Source organism: Mobula birostris, chromosome 2, assembly GCF_030028105.1.
Source record: "Mobula birostris isolate sMobBir1 chromosome 2, sMobBir1.hap1, whole genome shotgun sequence".
Classification (NCBI taxonomy): Eukaryota; Metazoa; Chordata; class Chondrichthyes; order Myliobatiformes; family Myliobatidae; genus Mobula; species Mobula birostris.
Window position 1 is genome coordinate 31,529,097 of NC_092371.1, and position 17,689 is coordinate 31,546,785.

Here is a 17,689-nt window from a genome sequence, read left to right on the forward strand (position 1 = left end):
TTAGAAATGGAATGTAATAGAATTTATGAAATTCTATGCATAAACAAAGACTGACAAACAATGTGCAAAAGAAGGCAGATTGTGTGCATACATTTATATAACTACTGAGAATGTGCATTGTAGGGTCCGTGAAATTGAGACTGTAGGTAGTGGAATCATTTCAGGGTTGTGGTGACTGAAGTTATCCACACTAGTTCAGTAATCTGGTGGTTATAGGGTAATACATGGGATTCAGATGGATAAAAGCCAGGCAGTCACAGGCGGAATGTGCAGACTTCACACAAACAGCAAGGTCAGTATTGAAACCTTGTCTCAGGTGCTCTGAGGAAGCAGCATTGATAGCTGAGACACTGGGCTGCCTGAGGTTGAATGGTTCAGATTCAGTATCAGGTTTATTATCATTGACATGTGTCTTGAGCTGTGTTGCTTTCCAGCAGCAGTACAGTGCAAAGTGTCAGGTCGCTCGTCTGAGTGCTACTGGTACCATGTAACCCAGTACTACCTGTCGCATGGTTGGGTGGTCGGTGACTAAACCTTCTCCCTCACCAGGCTTGCCTGGTGATGAGGGTGGCTAGACACCCTGCAGGACGAGAAACAAGACCTGTCAAAGGGCAGATGAATCCTCTTGTAGGGTCGATGGCCATCTAGCAAACACATGCCATGATGCACGGAAAGGGCATCCCTTGCATCAAAGCTTGGTCTGGCCATTCACTGCAACAGAACTTCCCCCAGCCGTCCTGGACCCCACCATGCCGCTGGATCCAGGAGGGGATGTCGAGAGGGTGGGTCTGGACCTGTGCAAACCCCCTACTCACCTAAAATCCATTCACGCACATGCTGTTCCTTGAAAGGAACCATCATCATCCTATGGGATGGAAAGCCTGAGAGAGACAGTGCAAAGACATAAAATTACTGTAAGTTACAAAAATAACTACTGCAGAAGAGGAATAGCAAGGCTATGATCATGGGTTCATAGACCACTCAGAAATCTGATGGCAGAGGGGAAGAAACTGTTCCTAAAAGATTGAGTGTGGGCCATCAGGCTCCTGTACTTCCTTCACGATGGTAGTAACAAGAAGAGGGCATGTCCTGGGATGGTGAGAGTCCTTAATGATGGATGCCACCTTCTTGAGGCACTGCCATTTGAAGATGTCCTTGCTGGTGTTCTGATGGCTGCTGTATTTTGTGAAATTTGTTGTTCTGTGACAGCTGTGGAGTGTGAAACATCAAAAATTACTATATGTTACAATAATAAATAAATAAATAAATAAATAATGCAAAAGGAGAATAGCAAATGAGTATCCATGAACCATACGGAGTGTGATGCTTGAGGGGAAGAAACTGCTCCTAAAATTTTGAGTTTGGGTTGGGTATTCAGGCTTCCGAGCCTGGCGAGATTCCTTAACGATGGGGAGAGACCTTAGTGATGGTGAGATTCCTTAACGATGGTGAGAGTCCTTAGTGATCTATGCTGCTTCCTTGGGGTGTCACTTTTGAAGACATCCTTCATTGTAGGGAAGGTTGTGCTTGTGATGGAGCTGGCTGAGTCTACAATCCTCAGCAATCTCTTTCGAAGTTGCACAGTGGAGCTCCCCGTACCAGGCAGTATTGCAACCAATGCGGACGCATGCCACTGTACATCCGTAAAAAAAATTGCAAGTGTTCTTTGGCGACATACCAAATCTCCTCAAACTCCTAATGAGCAGAGTTGCTGGTGTGCCTTCTTCAGAACTGTATCAATATGCTGGGCCCAGGGAAGACCCTCTGAGATGTTGATGCACAGGAACTTAAAGCTGCTTTACCTTTCCACCGTTGACCTCTCATTGAGGACTGGTGTGTGTTCTGCCAACCTTCCCATCCTAATGTGATGGCACTGAGGGTGGAAGGCCTGATGAAGTATCATTAGAACTTCTGTGGTACATGTGGCTATCTACAGCCCAGACGGGTGCTGATTCCCTGATTAGTGGGACTTGGAAGTTAGTTCAAACACTGGAAACTGGGGATCTTCCCACATAAATAAAGACATGTCACTTGCAAACAGAACACAGAACATAGAACAGTACCGCACCGGTCCTTTAGCCTGCACTCCAAGATCAATCTAATCAATCAATCAAGATCAATCACTCCAAGATCAATCAACCAAGATCACTTCCCTTCCACATAAACTTCCATTTTTGTTTCATCAATGTGCCTATCTAAGAGTTTCCAAATGTCACTAATTTATCTGCATCTACCACCACCCCAGGCAGCATATTTCACACACTTACCACTGTCAATGTTAAAAAAACAATCACCTCTGACACCCCCCTCTATATTTTCCTCCATTGCCATAAAATTATGTCCTCTGTATTAGCCATTTCCACCCTGAGAAAAGGGGTTGTCTGTCCACACTACCTATACCTTATCTATACCCTATCTATCTGTGCCCTAATGATCTCAGCCTTATCTCTCCCTGTTCTATCTATCTATGCCTTCTCTCTCTCTGCTATATTTTTTCATGCTTCTTTTAGTTATTCCATATCTGTCCCATTCCTTGCCTATCTTTGCTTTATCTACCTATGCCTCTTTTCATCTTATGCACTTCTATTGAGTTATGTCTCATCCTCCTTCACGTCAAGGTGAAGAGCCCTATACAGCCCTACTCAGAGCACTTGGCTTCAGAATCACTAGATTTCCCTCCCGCCACTTTCTGCTGCCTCTGTAGATTTTCCTCCTCACTCGTGTGATGGTGACCAGGGCAGCTGCATGCTCATACCTCAGAGCACTCATAGCTCACCAGTTGGCTGTCAGGACCAATGCATTTATGTTTAAGGCAGTCCTAGCTGAAAAGAGAATATGAAATTTTCCATTAACTGAACATTTTTTGCAGTGTATCTAAGAGCTTGTGACACTAGAGATACAGTGTCATAAGTGTGAGGTGATGAAATTTGGAAAGTCAAGGCAGTGTATGATTTACACAAAGAATGGCAGGACACCTAGGGCGTGTAATGGAACAGATGGACCTTGCAATACAGGTATGCAGTTTATTGATAGCAGTGTCACAGGACAACAGGATGGCGAAGAAAGCTTTCAGTATGCTGACCTTCATCAGTCAGGGCATCGATTATGGGAGTTGGGATATTATGTTGCAGTTGTATAAGTTGTTGGTGAGGCCAATTTTGGAGTACTGTGTACTGTTTTGGTCACCTTGCTATAAGAAAGAGTGTCATTAAACTGGAAAGAGTGCAGAACAGATTTACAAAGTTGTCTCCAGGACATGGTTAATAATTAATGGCTACGTCTGTCTAAGTAGACAATGGATGCACCCGATTCCGGGACGCAGACCTGGGCGATGAATATAGAGATCCTGGGCTGCCCAGACATCAAGATCCCCCTCTCGGCCTCGCGGATGTGGTCCAAAGGAATGTGAAGCAGTATATTTGGCATTAGCTCGGCTGCAGGAGCTGCCGGGAGGTGATGTGATACATCATCCAATGGCCTTAGGGGCTCCACTCCGGATTTGTGTAGGGTTTGCTCCTTAGCCTTCTCTTCTCCCGAAGATACCCACAAGGCAGTGGGATCCGTAACCCTGGATAGGGGCCCATACCGGGTACTGTCAGCCGGAGCCAGCTGAGCCCAGGACTCGTGTAAGGCAGGGTCGTCACGTCCTGTAGTAGTGACATATGGAGCCACTACCCACTACCCATAACATGAGAGCCTGAGTTATAGGGAAAGGTTGGTAGGCTGGGTCTTTATGTAGGAGAAAGAGAGGAAACGTTAGTGGAAGCTCACATTATTGTATTTTTCACATTGTGTTCTCCTTCTCTTTTACTGCTAAAGTTACATATTTTTGGTTAAAATTAGTTACAGCTATATCAGACCCTGGTCAGACCCCGCTTGGAATACTATGCTCAGTTCTGGTCTCCTCACTACAGGAAGGATGTGGAAGCCATAGAAAGGATGCAGAGGAGATTTTCAAGGATGTGCCTTGATTGGGGAGCATGCCTTATGAGAATAGATTGAGTGAACTCGGCCTTTTCTCCTTGGAGTGACGGAGGATAGAGGTGGGTAAGATGATGAGAGGCATTGATCGTGTGGATAGTCAGAGGCTTTTTCCCAGGGCAGAAATGGCTAGCATGAGAGGGCATATTCTTAAGGTGCTTGGAAGCAGGTACAGAGGAGGTATCAGAGGTAAGTTTTTTATGCAGAGAGTGGTGAGTGCGTGGAATGGGCTGCCAGTGACGATGGTGGAGGCAGATACGATAGGGTCTTTTAAGAGACTCCTGGACAGGTACATGAAGCTCAGAAAAATAGAGGGCTATGGGTGACCCAAGGTAATTTCTCATGTAAGTCATGTTCAGCACAGTTTTGTGGGCTGAAGGACCTGTATTTTACTGTAGGTTTTCTATGTTTCTATGTTTGGGTAGTGGGTAGTGGCTCCATATGTCATTACTACAGGGCGTGACGACGCTGCCTTACTCGAGTCCCGGGCTCAGCTGGCTCCAGCCAACAGTACCCGGTATGGGCCCCTATCCAGGGTTACAGATCCACTGCCTTGTGGGTATCTTCGGGAGAAGAGAAGGCTAAGGAGTAAACCCTACACAAATCTGGAGTGGAGACCCTAAGGCCATTGGATGACATATCACGTCATCTCCCGGCAGCTCCTGCAGCCAAGTTGATGCCAAATGTACTGTTTAAAATTATGAAAGGTATAGATAAGGTGGATGGTTACAGATTTTTCCCCAGGGTAGGAGAATCCAAAACTAGAGGGTAAATGCTTAGGGTGAGAGGGGAAAGATTTGAAAGAAAGGTAAGGGGCAACTTTTTCATGTGGAGGATGGTGAGTATATGGAACGAGTTGCCAGAGGAGGTGGTTGAGGCAGGTACAATAGTATTATTTAAGAAGCACTTGGATAGATACAGAGATGGACAGGGCTTACAGGGATTTAGGCTGAATGCAGGAAAGTGGTCTCAGCCCAGAACATCGACTGGTTATTCATTTTCATAGATGCTGCCTGATATGCCGATTTCCTCCAGCATTTTGTGTAGCTAGGTAGGTAACATTGCCGGCATGAACTGGTTGGGCCAAAGGGCCTGTATCCATGCCATATTGATCTACAATTCTATGACTCTGGAAAATAAATGATGTGTTCCGCCAAGGACATCGTATTTAACGAAAAAAGATCATTTGCTGAATTCTAAGCTATAAGTAGAAAGGATTTCCAAATTTGCCAGACATTTGTCTGAACAAAAGAAAAAGCCATTCCTTTTTATATCCTTTCCAATTGATAGGGATACCTTTTACTGAAGGCCAAACAACCTAGAACAGACACATTCCAGTCACTGACAGCATTCAGGGGTTGAATTAACTTGCAGCACACATACCTTTTGCTCTGCCTTGTACTCAATCAGCCCTGCCTTAGAACTGAGCTCCATGCCGCCTCCCGGCCAGTTTCCCCAATGATATCACTGTTCAAACAAAGAATAAATCTAATAAATAAAGTGAAACAAAAGCTCCTATACCCTGGAACTTCATGTTGTGCCAGAAGTGTAAACTACCAGTTGCTCAATCAATAGTCATTAAGAGAACTTTTAAATATATTATTCAACACAATGCAAACACAGTAATCACAATTCGCATTACTCCTAAATGCATTAACTAGATGTTAATCCATTATGAAAGGAAGATATAGCACTTTTCACAATGTCCCAATGCACTTTACAAACAGTGAATCATTTTTGGTTGACATTGTTACAAGGGAACTGCAAACTCTCAGTACTCTCCACTTTCCCACTGTGGCAAGGGGATTCCAAGAATCAAAAAAGTAAACTGCAAAGAACAAAGAATATGTTGTCATCTTCTGTTTGTGTTGCTCTTTTCAAATGGGGGAACAAATTGCAGGGAGAGTGTTGGAGGGGTGGAAGGGACATTCTCCTTGGCCTGAGTTCTGTGGTGGTAAGTTATTGAAGTCATCTGATGGACAGGTTAATGAAGAAAATGAGGGAGAGGGGAGAGGGGAGAGGGGAAGTGGGGAGAGGGGGGAGGGGGGGAGTGGGAGAGAGAGAGAGAAGTGAATGTATAAAAGAAGTGAAATGCACATCAGAGGTGTAGGAAAGGTCTGACAATCACAAAGTGGTAGTAGTGGAAGACTTATTGAAGCTGAGGCATCAGTCAGACTGCACTTAAATTATCGTGAGCAGTTTTGGGCCTCTTATCTAAGGAAAGATGTGCTGATACTGGAAAGGTACTAGAAGACGTTCACAGGAATGGTCCCAGCAATGAAAGAGTTGACTTAAGTGGAGTGTTTGATGACTCTGTGCCTGTACTCACTGGAGTTTAGAAGAACAAGGGGCAATCTCATTGAAACCTATCGAATACTAAAAGCCTAGATCGAGTCGATGCAGAGAGGATATTTCTTATAGTGTGAAGTCTAGGACCAGAGGGTATTACCCCAGAATAGAAGGACGTCCTTTTAGATGAGAGTTGAGGAGGAATTTCTTTAACAAGAAGGTAGTGAATCTGTGGAATTCTTTCCCGCAGACAGCTGTACTTAAAGCATAGGTTGATAGGTCCTTCATCAGGAAGGGCATCAAAGGTTACAGGAAGAAGGTAGGAGAATAATGGGATTGAAAGGGATAATAATTCAGCCATTATGGAATGGCAGAGCATGCTTGATGGCCAGAATGGCCTAATTCTGCTTCTATGTCTTATGGTGTTATTAATACTACAGGTGGATATCCTTATGTCAAAAAGATTCATTGTTGATATAAAGAAAGGTGAGGGGTACCTCACTCCTCGCTTTACATCACCACTGAATATTGAGTAACCACAATCGACATTCAGTCCAGAAGGCTGTATCATGTCCAGAAGAAAGATGAGATTCCGTTCCTTATGCTTCGTTAAACGTCATTAGAACAGCAAAGAGATCAGAAAACATGCAGGTCAGAATTCCAGTAGAATTAAAGGCAACTGGAAACTCAGTATTGTTCAGGCTTAACAGAAGTCATTTGTGCATGGTCATCCAACTTGTGATGCAGGGCAGATCATGGTGTCAGCACCAAATGCAGGACACTAGATTAGAAAGGGTCACTTCGATCCCTAGAGGCGTGAAGAGAAACAGCAGAAGGAAAATCAGAAATAAAAACTTCAGATGCTGGAAACCAAAACAAAAACATAAAATGCTGGAAGCAGTCAGCAAGGTCTGTGGGAAGAGAGTCAGAATCAATGCTTCAGGTCGGAGGTGCATCATCAGAACCGTATTGTGAAGTTGCGAAAGGACACGCTCAAATGAAAATATACTTTTACGTTGCAGAGAGAGTAAGGGTGAATCAGAATGGGAATCAGGTTTGACATCACTAACATATATTGCTGCAACAATGATATATATGAAAAAAAACTGTAATTTACAATAAGAAATACATATCGAAAATAACTGGTGCAAAAATAGTGTGGTAGTGTTCATTGTCAGGTTTGGAAATCTGATGGCAGAAGGGAAGAGGCTGTTCCTAAAACATTGAGTGTGTGTGTGTGTGTGTGTGTGTGTGTCCAGGGTCTTGTACCTCCTCCCTGATGGTGGGAATGAGACGAGGGCATCTCCTGGGCATTTGGGTTCTTCATGATGGATTCTCCCTTTGGAGGCATTGCCTTTTGAACCTGCCCTCGATGCTGGGGAGATTAGTGCCCGAGATGGAGCTGGCTGAATCTGCAATCCTCTGAAGTTTTTTCTGATTCTGTGCAGTGCCCCCTCCATACTAGAGGGCGATGCAACCAGGAAGGATGGACAGGACAATTTTCGAGGACTACAGCTGCATGGGAATATAGTGGGCCTGGTCTTCCACTCTAAGTTCTGGGCAGTCCTGGATCCAAATCATCCCCTCAAAACCCATCACTCAGCTCCAAACGTTGGCCTCAGTATGCCACTTAGTGTGTGTTATGGATTATGTTGGAGTTATGACATTATGGATAGCATAATTATGGATTAACCAAAATGAGAACCTGTCTTCAGGAAATGAAACTTGTACACAATTTAGCTTTCAATTGATACGGTGCAGTTGGTGAAACCTTTCACTGGGTGTAGGACATTCCCTGTTCTATTGAAGCTACATAGGGAAGCACAATAGATTAACATTCTTGCTGTTAGCACCATATTAAATGTGTATCTCTGTCACTTACGGCACAGTTCCGGACAGATTTGTTTTGTCACATAACCTGGTTGCTGTACATTCATGGCACCATCCCTCAACACTGTAACAAAAAGGGTATATTTTGGGTTTCTGAATTTTATATACATTTGGCTTTTGAAACAGACACCTGTATTGAATGTTCAAAGGGGTTCTGCTAGTGGGGATGTACTGGCATTGTAAATATGTAATTCTGTGAAAAGTACCTGACTAGCAGCTGAAAGTACAGTTAATTGTTTACTGTTATCTTTGTTGAAGAACTATAAAAAATTGAGTGAGGAGAGTGAGATTCTCCTTGAGGTTTTCTGTGTGAATAAAGACCTTTACTTGGAGTATTGTCAACAGTTTTGGCCCACATATCTCAGAAAGGATGTGTTGTCATTGAAGAGAGTCTAGAGGAGGTTCATGAGGATGATTCCGAGAATGAAAGGGTTAACATATGAGGAACATTTGGCAGCTTTGGGCCTGAGCTCACTGGAGTTTAGAAAATTAAGTGAGGATATCATTGAGAACCTACCAAATGTTGAAAGGACTGGATAAGGTGCATGTGGAGACGATGTTTCCTCTGGTGAGGGTATCTAGAACTAGAGGGCACAGCCTCAAAATTGAGGGGCAACCTATTAGAACAGAGGTAAGGAGGAATTTTTTTAGCCATAGAGTTGTGAATCTGTGCAATGCTCTAACACGGAGTGCAGTGGAGGCCAAGTCTGTGCGTATATTCAAAGCAGAAGTTGATAGATTTTTGATTGGTCAGGACATCAAGGGATATGGTGAGAGGGCAGGTGTATGGGGTTGAATAGGATCCGGGATCAGCCATGATGAAATGACGGAGCGGACTCCATGGGCTGGATGATCTTATATTTCCCTGTTACACCTTCAGTGTGGCTCTGTTTTAGTCATTTACAACAGTACACACCGGCAGCAACATCTCCTCAACACATGCAGTCAGCTGCACTACTAATCCTAACCCTAACTGCCCGGTCGGCTCACTTTATACTTATGATTGTGTTGTTCAGTACAGCTCCAATACCACTTTTAAGTTTGCTGACAACGCTACTCATGTTGGCGGAATCAAACGTTGCAATGAATCAGCATACAGGAGGGTGACTGACAATCTGGTTGAGTGGTGCCACAACAACAACCTCTCATGCAACACCAGCAAAACCAAAGAGCTGGTTATCAACCACAGGAGGAAGAAGCTGGAGGTCCATAAATCAACCCTCATTAGGGGATCGGAGGTGGAGAGGTTCAATAGTATTAAATTCCTGAGCATCTTCATTTCAGAGGATCTAAACTGAGACCAGCAATTAAGAGTCATCAGAAAGAACATATGAGAGTGACTCTACTTTCTTAGAAGTTTGTGTAGATTGGGCATATCACCAAAAATTTGACAAACTTCAAAAGATGCCCAGAGGAGAATATGCTAGCTAGTTGCATCATGACCTGACATGGAAACATCAACACTCAGGAATGGAAAAGACTACGGAAAGTGTTGGTCACAGCCCAGTCCACCACAGGCAAAGCAATCCACACCACTGAACACATTTACAGTACAGGGAGTGCTACCACAGGAAAGCAGCATCCATCGTCTAAGACTCTACCATCCAGGTCATGCCCCCCTCTCACTACTATCTTCGGGTAGGAAGTACAGAAGCTTTAAGTACCACACCACCAGATTCAAGAACAATTATTAGCCTACTAACCATCAACTTCCTCAACCAGCATGGATAACTTCACTCATCTCAACTCTGGACTGATTCTATGACCTCCAGACTCACTTTCAAGATGTCATTACAACTCATGTGGTCAGTATTTGCAAAATTATTTGCATAATCTGTCCTCTTTTGCACACTGGTTATTTGTCAGCTTTTGTCTGTTTATTCATAGTTTTTGTAAAACGCTTTTGTATTCCTGTTTTCCCTGTGAATGCCTGCAAGAAAATGAATCTCAGGGCAGTAAATATTAACGTATACATACTTTGATAATAAATTTACTTTGAACTTTGCGAAACCACCTGTGCCCATAGCTCACCTCTTCTGCTGATCTGGGGACAAAACAGTGGTGTTGGTACAGTCCATATCTTCAGGGATCATGAAGAAGATGTCCTGTGTCCTGACAGCTCACCAAGTGTGAAGTGCAAGTACATTGCTGACCACTCCACCCCCCACCCCTCACCTCACCAGGTCAGTAATGTCCTTCCCTGCGTGTTTTCTCAGGCAGCAAACTCCCGTTTATTTTTTCCTGCTCTCCTAGAGCAGGAAGGGTGTCACTTACAACCGCTTGTACTTGACATCCACCGGAGATCAGAGACAGCAGGAGCAGCCGAGCTACTGTGATGAAGGGAGCATTGTGAACTGGCTGTGACCAGCAAAAAACACACACACACAAGGGTGTTTGATTTGAGAATCAGTATCAACATCAGGATTATAATCACTGAGAAATTTTGTGAAACTATTTATTTTCTTGCAGCAACAGTACAATGAAAAGACACAAAGATTACTAGAAATTGTTAAACAAATGAACAAACAGACAAATAAATAGATAGGTAGATAGATAGATAAATAGATAGCACAAGACTCTAACTTGAAATTGACAGAAATTAGATGGAGGATGGGGAGAATTCCTGAATCAGTGAGTGTGGGTCTTCAATCTTTGTGCCTCCTCTCCAATGGTAGTAATGTGAAGAAGGCATGTTACAGGTGACGAAGGTCCTTAGTATTGGATGCCACATTCTTGAGGCACTATCCCTTGACAATGACCTTGATGATGGGGAGGGTTATGTCCATGATGGACCTGACTGAGACTACAACCTTCTGCAGCTCCTTGCAATCCTGCGCATCGAAGCCTTCACACTAGGCTGTGATGCAACCATCAGAATGCTGTGCCTCTGTAGAAAGTTGCAAGGTTCCTTGATAATGTACCAAATCTCTCCAAACTCCTAATGATTTAGAGCCATTGATGTGCCATTGACTTTGTCTTTCATTTCACTTTCCTATAAATAACACCTAATTCACAAGTATAGTTTAGCTTTCTTTTCTGGTCAGCCCACGTCAGCATTAATGTGTTGAAAGTAGACATTGACATCTAGCAGCTGCTGGTATTGTCACATACACAGTGATGCCTTACATAGTGAAAGAGCCAAAAAACATGCAGATCAGTTCAAACGAGTTAAGATCATTCAGGGTCGCTGCTGGCCACTGAGAGGTAGTTGTCACACAATAAGGCAAGGCTCACGAATCCCTGCCCTGTCTGCAATGTAATCTGGGTGATGAATGAAAATGATCTCTGACTTTGTCAATTATTCTTTGCAGATTGTTCTTCCCTGTCTGCTGTGCTCTTCAAAGATATCGGAAGACATTGTCCAGAGTGTTACATGAAGAAATCATGCAAAGCAGCCTGGTGAATTCCTCCAGCAGATTGTTTGTTGCAGCATGAATTCCATAGATTCACCACTCTCTGGCTAAAGAAATTCCTCCTCATCGCCGTTCTAAAAGGATACCCCTCTATTCTGAGGCTGTGTCCTCTGGTCTTATACTCTCCATATCCACTCTGTTGAGGCCTTTCAACATTCGATAGATTTCAATGAGGCCACTCCTCATTATTCTGAATTCCAGTGAATACAGGCTCAGAGCCATCAAATGCTCTTCATATGACAAGCTGATCAATCCTGGGATCATTTTTGTGAATCTTCTTTGAATCCTTTCCAGTTTTGGCACATCCTTTTCAGGATAAGTTGCCAAACGATGCTCACAATATTCCAAGTGAGGCCTCAGCAGTTCATTATAAAGTCTCAACATTACATCCTTCCTTTTATGTCCTAGTCCTTTTGGAATGAATGCTAACATTGCATTTGCCTTACACAACAGAGACTCAACCTGCAAATGAACCTTTATGGAATCCTGCACAAGGACTCCCAACTCCCTCTGCACCTCAGATTTTTGTATTTTCTCTCCATTTTGAAAATATTCAACACTTTCAATTCTTCTACCAAAGTTCAAAACCCTACAGTTCCTGACACTGTATTACACCTTCCACTTCTTTGCCAATTCTCCAAATCTCTTTGAGACCTTCTGTAGCCTCTCTACTTCCTCAAAACTACCTGCCCCTCCACATCCTTAACAATCAAATCCAACATCTTCCCAACTACTGAGGTCAGACTAACTGGCCTATATTTCCTATCTTCTGCCACTCTCCCTTCTTGAAGAGTGGAGAGACGTTTGCAATTTTCCAGTGTTCCAGAAATATTCCAGCATCTACTGATCTCTGAATGGTCATTACTCCACAACCTCTTCACCCACCTCTTTCAAAACTCTGGAGTGTACACCATCTGGTTCAGGTGGCTTATCTACCTCCAGACCTTTCAATTACCCAAGATCCTTCTCCCTAGTACTGACAATTTCACACATGTCATGACCCCTAACACCTAGAACTTACTGTTGGTTTTTTCCATAGTACAGACTAATGTAAAATGCTTATTCAGTTTGTCCTCAATTTCTTACCTCCCCGGTATCGTTTTCCAGCAGTCCAATATCTACTCTCACCTCTTTTTTACATTTTATGTATCTGAAGAAACTTTTGGTATCCTCTTTAATATTATTGGCTATCTTACTTTCATATCCCATTTTTGCCGCCTTAATGACTTTTTTTAGTTGCCTTCTGTTGGTTTTTAAAAGTTTCCTAATCCTTTAACTTCCCACTAATTTTTGCACTATTATATTCCCTCCCTTTGGCTTTTATGTTGGCTTTCAGCCACGACTCAGTAATGCCTACAGCATCATACAAGTTCATCTGCCTTATTCTGTATACAGCGCACATTCAAATATAACATCTTCAGTCTTATATTCGCTGTTTTTGATTTTGTCCATTTTTTACATTGCAACTCATCTTGTTGATTGTGAATTTGGCCAATCTTCAACCTGTCCTTGCTAGCAGTCTCATTGCACACTGCCTCTGTTTGTAAACCAACTACCTCATCTTCAGCACTATCACTCCAGTTCACAACCCCCTGCCCAATTAGATAAACCTTCTTGAACAACTCTAGCCAATCTGCTGGCAAGGGTATTGGACCCTCTCAGAAACAGGTGTAACACTTCCTTTTTGTACAGCTCACACTTTCCCCAGAAGAGATCCCAATGATCCATAAATCTGAACCCCTGCCCCCTGCACCAGGTCCTCAGCCCCACATTCACCTGCCAAATCATCCTAGTCTTACCCTCACTGGCACATGGCACAGAAAGCAATTGAGAGATTACTACCCTGGAGGTCCTGTTTCTCAACGTCCTACCTTGCTCCCTAAAATCTCTCTTCAGGACCTCCTCACCTTGTCTACCTCTGTCATCGGTGCCAGTATATACCAAGGCTTCTGACTGCTCACCCTTGCCCTTGAGAATACCATGGACCCAATCTGAGTCATCCCTGATCCAGGCACCAGGGAGGCAACATACCACCTGGGTGTCTCTATCATGCCCACAGATCCTCATCTTTGTTCCTCTGACTATGCAATCTGCTATCAACACTGCACTCCTCTTCACTACTCTGCATGTTTGAGCCACAGCTCCAAACTCAGTGCCAGAGACCCAGTCACTGTGACCTCCCCCTCCCCAGTATGTTGGCCCCCTCAGTGGTATCCAAAGTTGTATACCTATTATTGAGGGGAATGGCCACAGGTATACTCTGCACTAGCTGTGCATTTCCTCTCCTTCTTATAGTCATCCAGTTATTTGTCTCCTGCAAATCTAGGGGAGACTACCTCCCTGCAGCTCCTGTCTATCATCTCCCCATTCTCCCATACGAGTTGAAGATCATCGAGCTGTAGCTGCAGTTCCTTAATACGTTCTCTCAGGAGCTGCAACTCAATGCACCTAGTGCGGATGTGTTTATCAGAGAGATTGGACGTCTCTCAGACTTCCCACATCCCACAAATGGTACAAAACACTGCCATGGAGCCATTCGCACTGAACTACTATGTCCAGCAGAGGAGGAATGAACAATGAGAACAGGAAGAGACTAACTTACAAGATTACTTCATCCAAGCATGCTGAGCCAAAGCCACTCTAAATACTGGCACACTTAAAAGAACAGCTGCTCAAAAAGTAAATTCACTTTGAACTTTGAATTTTATATAATAATTTAATTTCCCTTCTGAAGCAGCTTCTGTCATTCTAGAGCAACACACACAAAATGCTGGAGGAACTCAGCACTTAAGGAAATGAATAAACAGTCAGCGTTTTGCGCCGAGACATCAACTTTTTGTTTATTTGCCTGACCTGCTGAATTCCTCCAGCATTTTGTGTGCGACGCTTTGGATTTCCAGTATCTGTAGAATCTTTTGTGCTTCTGTCATTCCATGTGGATCAAGGCAATCTGCACTGAGGAGTTCTCAAACTTCTCTTGTCCTTACACAAACCCCTGCTTTGAGTCACGTCGATCTGGTAGTACTAGAATTTCCATCATAGGGGCTGGTCTATCAGTCAACTGCACATCCCACCTTTATGTCACCAGAGATGGAAAATGCATCTCAGATTTCCGTCAGATTCTCTTATCTCATTTCTATTTGACAATCATCAGAATTAGGAAGTTAACATGAAAACACAGTGTTTGTACAAACAAGTCTTCTGTTTTTTTTCCATATTGCGACAGTGCATCAAAGTACTGAGGTAATCAACTGAAGGAGTAGCTGAATAAAATGCCCAATCTGTCTGCTTATGGCCTCTGCCTTGCCTTTGGTGCTGAGAGTCTGGTTCAGGAAAAGAATCTCTCACATCTACTGCTGCTTGGAGTCAGGCCAGAGCAAACATTCACTTCTTAACCCGACCAAACCTTCTCAGTATTGGGGCTTCTGCCTGTTGAGTGCAGCTAGTGTTTTCACTAAATGGAGAACTGTTATCTTGTAGACAAGGTTTAAGCAGTTAGTAATCGCAAAATCATGTGAAGAAACAAGCTTGTCTTTGAAGGCTTGTAAAAAGCCTGAATTGTTTCCATTAAACACCCTTGACATTAGGCTTAATTTTTCCCAGTGAGAGGGAGTGGGTTGGTTGGGTTGACTTCAAAGTCATTTCACCCTTCAGTACTGTTCTTATGATGTCAATATATTACACGGTGACTTTAGGAAAATGATACCATACCACAGACTTCAAAGGTATGTCGATTTGGGGGATAACAGGAGCTTCTACAATCATGCCTAAAAGAAAGCCTTTAAGAACAGAGAGAGCGTGTGCTGCAAGAACTAACTCCCTGTCGCAACCCCTTCACCCCTCCACCGCCCATATCCAACTGCCACTTCCACACCACATCCTTCCTGCCACACCCAACAGCAAGAAATTCTGTGCTGAGAACTAATGGGTCATTGAGACAAATCTATTTATTATCCTGTCACCCAATATGTTGCGCCCGGTGGTGTAAGGGAAGATTTAGAGCTAAAGATGCATTCATTGCGAACACTGGCTTTCGAAATATAAGATAAACTTTGGTATTTGCTTTAATATTGCCTGAAGTACTGAAAAACTCATCTTGCACACTGATCATACAAGTCAAATCTTTGCGGAGAGCATCAAGTTAGACCACAGCAGAATGATAATAGAGTGCAGAATAAAATGTTACAGTTCCAGAGAAAGTGCAATGCAGGTAGACAGTGAAATGGAAGGTCACAATAAGGTCGATTGTGAGGTCAAGAATCCTTCCTAAAGTACAACGGAAACATTCAATAGTCTTATGACAGTGGGATAGAAGTTGTCCTTGAGCTGGATGGTACCTGCTTTCAGGCTTTTCTAATCTTCTGCCCGATGGGAGGGGAGAGAAGAGATAATGTCCAGGGTGGGGAAGTTTTTATTATCTTGACTGCTCTATAGAGGCAGCGGGAAGTGTAAACAGTCCATAAAGGGGAGGCTGGTTTCTGTGATTTGTTGAGTCGCGCCCACAACTCTCTCCATTTTCTTATAGCCACGGGCAGAGCAGTTTCCATTATCGATTTGGGTAGCATGCTTTCTATGATGCATTGCTAAAAATTAGTGAGGGTGAAAGGCTTTACTTACCTTGGTTGCATGACTGTAGTTTGCAGCCATCAAGCTCCTAGACCAGCCGTACAGCTGAGCTTTCTCATGTTCATGCTGTATGGATTGCTTGTTTGCTTTTTTATTGCTTGCCTAATTTGTTCTTTCTTTTGCACATTGGATGTATGACTGTCCTTGTTGCATGGGGTTTGCCGTGAATTCTATTGTGTTTCCTTGTCTTGTGGCTGCCTGTAAGAAGATGGTTCTCAAGGTTGTATACTGTATACACACTTTGATAATAAATTAACTTTGAATATGTCATATTTCATTAGCTTCCTGAGAAAGTAGAGCCACTGGTGACCTTTCTTGGCTGTAGGATCAATGTAGTTGGACCAGGAATTTGGTGATGTTCACTCCTAGGAGCTTGAAGCTCTCAACTGTTGCTGCAAACAGGAGCACGTATACAATCTCACCTCCTGAAGTCAATGACAAGATCTTCTGTTCTGTTAACACTGTGGGAAATGTTGTCATGACACCATGTCACTAAGCTCTTTATACCCTTCCTGCACACCAGCTCATAATTATTTGAGTTACAGCCTACTATAGTAGTATCATCTTCAAACGTAGATACAGTTAGGGCAGAATCTGGCTATGCAGTTGTGAGTGCACAGGGAGTCGAATAGCGGGCAGAGTATGTAGCCTTGTGCGGCTCTAGTGTTGAGAATAATCACAATGGAGGCATTGTTGCTGGTCTATTGGTGAAGCAGTCAAGGATCCCATTGCAGAGGGAGGTATTGACTTCCAAGGACCCATACTTGGTGATGAGTTTTCTTAGAATTATCACATTGAAGATAGATCTATAATCAATACACCAAAGTTCAATGTTGGTGGTCTTACTGAGTAGATGTGTCAGATATGAGTAGAGTGCCAGTGAGATAGTGTCTGTCATAGACTTGCTTTGGTTGTAGGTGAATTGCAGGGGGTAGAGGTTAATGTGTGTCATGACCAGCCTCTTGAAACACTTCATGATGATAAATGTCAAATCCACTGGGCACATTATCTTACTTTTCTTTGGCACTGGAATGATAAATGATTCAATTTGTTCTACATTTGTTTTCCCATGATACGAATAAAGCTGGCAAGGACACATTTTCTGTCCACCTTTAGTTGCGCTGACGAATTGCCGTCTCTGCTCTGACAATTAGGTAGAAATTCCAGATCTTAGCCCTGTGCCAATGAAAGGATCGTAGAATATTTTCAAGTGGCAGCAATAATGTTCCTGTGATCCTTTCTGGTGGAGGAGATCACAGAATTCAGTGAGACAAATTAATATTTAGCATACACTCTGTGGCCACTTTATTAAGTACATCTGTACACCTGCTCGATAATGCAAATATCTAATCAGCCAATCATGTGGCAGCAACTTAATGCATAAAAGCATTCAGACATGGTCAAGAGGTTCCATTGTTTTTCTGACCAAACATCAGAATGGAGAAGTGTGTTCTAAAAAATGACTTTGACCATGGAATGATTGTTTGTGC

General features: G+C 43.2%; 1 long non-coding RNA gene across 3 annotated transcripts; it reads right to left on the reverse strand.

Annotated features, from left to right (window-relative positions):
- Positions 1 to 821: 821 nt before the first annotated feature.
- Positions 822 to 14,588, reverse strand: LOC140208139 (uncharacterized). Of its 3 annotated transcripts, none has more exons than XR_011888670.1 (3): positions 14,427 to 14,588; positions 5,365 to 5,448; positions 822 to 1,209 (listed from the first exon to the last, which is right to left on the reverse strand). It is a non-coding gene; the product is annotated as an uncharacterized lncRNA (long non-coding RNA). The 3 variants fall into 3 exon arrangements; XR_011888671.1 differs by lacking the exon at positions 14,427 to 14,588 and adding an exon at positions 10,192 to 10,299; XR_011888672.1 differs by lacking the exon at positions 14,427 to 14,588 and adding an exon at positions 8,153 to 8,227.
- Between the last annotated feature and the right edge of the window lie 3,101 nt (positions 14,589 to 17,689).